The following is a 4,296-nucleotide window of genomic DNA, read 5'->3' as shown; positions in this document are numbered from 1 at the left end:
TTTTGTCAGGGTGGTGCAGCATTGATGCTAAGGTGGCTAAGGCATCTGCAACCTCATTGTGAACTCTCGGGATGTGTTTGAACTTCACCGATCGAAATTGCTTGCTCAGATCATGCAAGCATTGTCGGTATGGTATGAGCTTTAGATCTCGTGTTTCCCATTCACCCTGAATTTGATGTACCAAGAGGTCCGAGTCTCCCAAGACCAAGACGTCTTGGACATCCATGTCAGCAGCCAAGCGCAGACCCAGAATGCAAGCCTCATATTCGGCCATATTGTTAGTGCAGTAGAAACGCAGTTGGGCCGTAACAGGATAATGCCGTCCTGTTTCAGAAATGAGTACTGCCCCTATTCCAACCCCTTTTGCGTTTGCCGCTCCATCAAAGAAAAGCTTCCAACCTGGTTCCTCGGGTAATTCCAACTCATTTGTATGCATCACCTCTTCGTCAGGAAAATACGTTCTTAAGGGCTCATATTTTTCATCAACGGGATTCTCTGCCAAATGGTCTGCCAGCGCCTGGGCTTTCATGGCCGTCCTCGTCACATAGATGATATCAAACTCTGTGAGCAGAATTTGCCATTTTGCCAACCTCCCGTGGGCATAGGTTTCTGAAAGATATACTTCAATGGGTCCAAACGGGATATGAGATAAGTAGTATATGAAGACAGGTAGTGTTTCAACTTCTGAGCTACCCAAGTTAGGGCGCAACATGTTTTCTCGAGTTGAGTGTACTTGACCTCATGCACTGTGAATTTCTTGCTAAGATAGTAGATGGCCTGCTCCTTCCTCCCTGTGTCATCATGTTGCCCCAGTACACAACCAAATGAATTTTCCAAGACCGTCAGGTAAAGGATTAGGGGTTTCCCGGGCTTAGGCGGGACCAACACGGGTGGATTAGACAGATACCCTTTGATTTGGTCGAAAGCCTCTTGACACTCTGTCGTCCAACCTTCTGCAGCATCCTTTCTCAGTAGCCGAAATATGGGCTCACAAGTTGCTGTGAGTTGAGCGATGAACCTGCTGATGTAATTGAGTCTACCCAGCAAACTCATTACCTCTGTTTTGTTCCTTGGCGGTGGCAAGTCTCGGATGGATTCAATTTTGGATGGGTCTAACTCAATCCCCCGTCGACTGACGATGAATCCTAGCAACTTTCCTGATGGAACCCCGAATGCGCATTTGGCCGGGTTAAGCTTGATATCATACCTCCGGAGTCTTTGGAAAAATCTCCTTAGGTCTGCCACATGGTCCTCCTGACGCCAAGATTTGATGATCACATCATCGACGTACACCTCTATTTCTTTGTGTATCATGTCATGAAACACAGCAGTCATTGCTCGCATGTACGTTGCCCCAGCGTTCTTTAAACCGAACGGCATTACCCGATAGCAGTAGGTTCCCCATGGCGTAATAAACGCTGTCTTCTCAGCATCCTCTTCGTCCATTAGGATCTGATGATAACCCGCATAGCAATCCACAAAGGATCCGATCTCGCGCCCAGCGCAATTATCGATCAGGATATGAATGTTGGGTAACGGGAAATTGTCCTTGGGACTTGCTTTGTTAAGGTTGCGGTAGTCGACGCACACCCTAATTTTTCCATCCTTCTTTGGGACTGGTACCACATTGGCCAACCACTCGGGATATCGAGTGACCCGAATGACCTTCGATTGCAACTGCTTAATCACTTCTTCTTTGATCTTCACACTCATTTCTGTTTTAAATTTCCTTAGTTTTTGCTTGACCGGAGGGTATGCCGGGTCAGTGGGCAATTTGTGAACCACTAAATTGGTGCTCAATCCAGGCATATCATCATATGACCATGCAAAAACATCTTTGAATTCCCTGAGAGTTTTGATCAATTCTGCTTTGACATTCGGCTCAATGTGGATGCTAATTTTGGTCTCTTGGATGTTATCAGCGTCTCCTAGGTTCACAGCCTCAGTGTCATTTAGGTTAGGCTTGGGTTTCTCTTCAAATTGGCACAGTTCTCGGTTTATTTCTTCGAAGGCCTCCCCTTCGTCACCTTCGGGTTCATTATCACAAACGACCTCTTGCATCATTGAGTCAGATTCAGATTGATTTATTAGACTAGGTCGAGGATCCGCTGTGCATGCCATGTCGTTAGGACCAGTAAAAAGAGAACTGTTCAGAAAGAAAAAGAACAAAACCAGAGATTAAAATGGGACAAAAGAAAAGAACTTTATTAAATTTGCAGGACAAAAGGGTTCACACTTTTACAAAACGAAAGTAAAATTGGGATTACACCCTTGGATAATCCGATCAAACAAACAAACAAACAAAACATTAATCAAAGCCTACTACCAAGACTCCCCTCGGACAGGAAGAGGAGTAACCGTCCAATTGTTGGTCTTGGCCTCAGGCCCCACAAATTGTATCTCTGCCCTGCTGGAACCCTCTCCAGCTTCCACCATACTGACATCCGCGAATAGTCTCTCAAAACTCCGATTCAGGTCTTCATTTATGCCGATCAAAGGTCCTTGAATCTTTGGGATCGCTGACCCCTTGGCACTAGCTTTAACAAAAGACCTTGAGAGGCGTGGCACTGGTTTAGGCAGAAACCAGACCCTCTTCTTCATTTTTCGCGCTTGCTTCCTGTCTGTTGCGGTTGGTTTGAACCCCAACCCGAAAGTTTCCAGATTCTTAGGAAGGGAGACAGGTTGGACTATCCCTTGAAGTTCAACTCCCAGGCCTTTTCCCGGTACAAACCCATTACCCAGCATTTCTGATACCATCATTACTGTTGCGGCAGTCACCTTAGGGTGCGGGATGATTTCTCCTTCAGAAATTTTGTTGGCCGACCCTGTATCGAGAATCTGGTAGACCCAGGGACCCTTGTCATCAGTGGTCTCTATGAAAGGCACAATGGTTCCGCCCATGGTGCATGTTGTATCCTCGCCGTGCAACACGACCTCTTGTCTTTCCCACTCGAACTTCACTGTCTGATGTAGGGTGGAAGGCACCGCTTTAGCTGCGTGAATCCAGGGTCGTCCTAACAGCAAGTTGTAAGATACCGTGGCGTCCAATACCTGGAATTCCATGGTAAACAGGACCGGGCCAATGGTTAGTTCGAGTACAACATCCCCCACAGTGGCTGTTCCGTTTCCGTCAAACCCTCGGACACAGATGCTATTCTCCCGTATTCTTCCACGGTCAACCTTTAACTGGTCCAGGGTGGATAATGGACAAATATTGGCGCTTGAGCCGTTATCCACCAATACTCGGGTTACCACCGAGTCTTCACATTTGACAGCTAGGTATAGAGCCTTGTTGTGCTCTGTACCTTCCACCGGCAGGTCATCATCTGAGAATGTCACTCTGTTCACCTCGAAAATCTTGCTAGCAATGGCTTCCAGGTGGTTTACAGAAATCTCACTGGGTACATGGGCCTCGTTCAATATCTTTAACAGGGCTCGGCGATGTTCCTCGGAATGGAGGAGTAATGACAATAGTGAGATCTGGGCAGGTGTTTTTCTCAGCTGCTCAACCACAGAATAGTCTTGCACTTTCATCTTCCTCAGGAAGTCTTCAGCCTCTTCTTCTGACACTGGCTTCTTGGTTGCCACTGGGTTGGTTTTCCTTAACTCCATCGGAGCAAAACATCGACCTGATCGAGTTAGCCCTTGCGCTTCACAACTGACTTCTTCCACCTGTTTTCCTTGGTACGTTACCACTGCTTTTTCATATTTCCAGGGGACAGCCCTGCTGTCAAGCATTGGCAGTTGGACCACCGGCTTTATGGTTACCCGTTCTCTACATACCCCTTTCAACACGACCGCCGGTGTGGGCAGGATCCCTGGTATTACAAACTTGCTTGGCTCGGGTTTGCTTGCTATGACGGACGGGTTCTTCCCCCATAATACTACCGGCTTGACACCTTCTCCCTGCGACTGTACACTTGTTCCTCCCCTGGTTGAAACTTCTTTTGGGGCGGCTTGGATCATCATCACTGTTTGCGAGGGTTTTCTTAATTCACCTCCCTCACACACCAACTCAATCATGTGAGCTTCGTGGTGCACTGGCAGCGGATTTTGGTTGATGTTAGGAGCCTCCGGTGTCTGGACCTCGATCTTATTGGTGTCAATAAGATCCTGTATGGCATGCCTTAACTTCCAACACTTCTCGGTATCGTGCCCAAGCATCCCTGACAGTATTCACAACTGATTGAACGATCCAAATTCTGAGGCGGGGGATTTGGTTCCCGAGTATGGACGGGACTAACCAAACCTAATTGCCGCAGCTTGTGGAACACAGCGGTGTAGGTTTCTCCCAGT

The sequence above is a fragment of the Nicotiana tabacum genome, chromosome 8, assembly GCF_000715075.1.
Source record: "Nicotiana tabacum cultivar K326 chromosome 8, ASM71507v2, whole genome shotgun sequence".
Taxonomy (NCBI): domain Eukaryota; kingdom Viridiplantae; phylum Streptophyta; class Magnoliopsida; order Solanales; family Solanaceae; genus Nicotiana; species Nicotiana tabacum.
The sequence above is the reverse complement of the archived record's forward strand: the minus strand, read 5'-3'. Positions refer to the sequence as shown.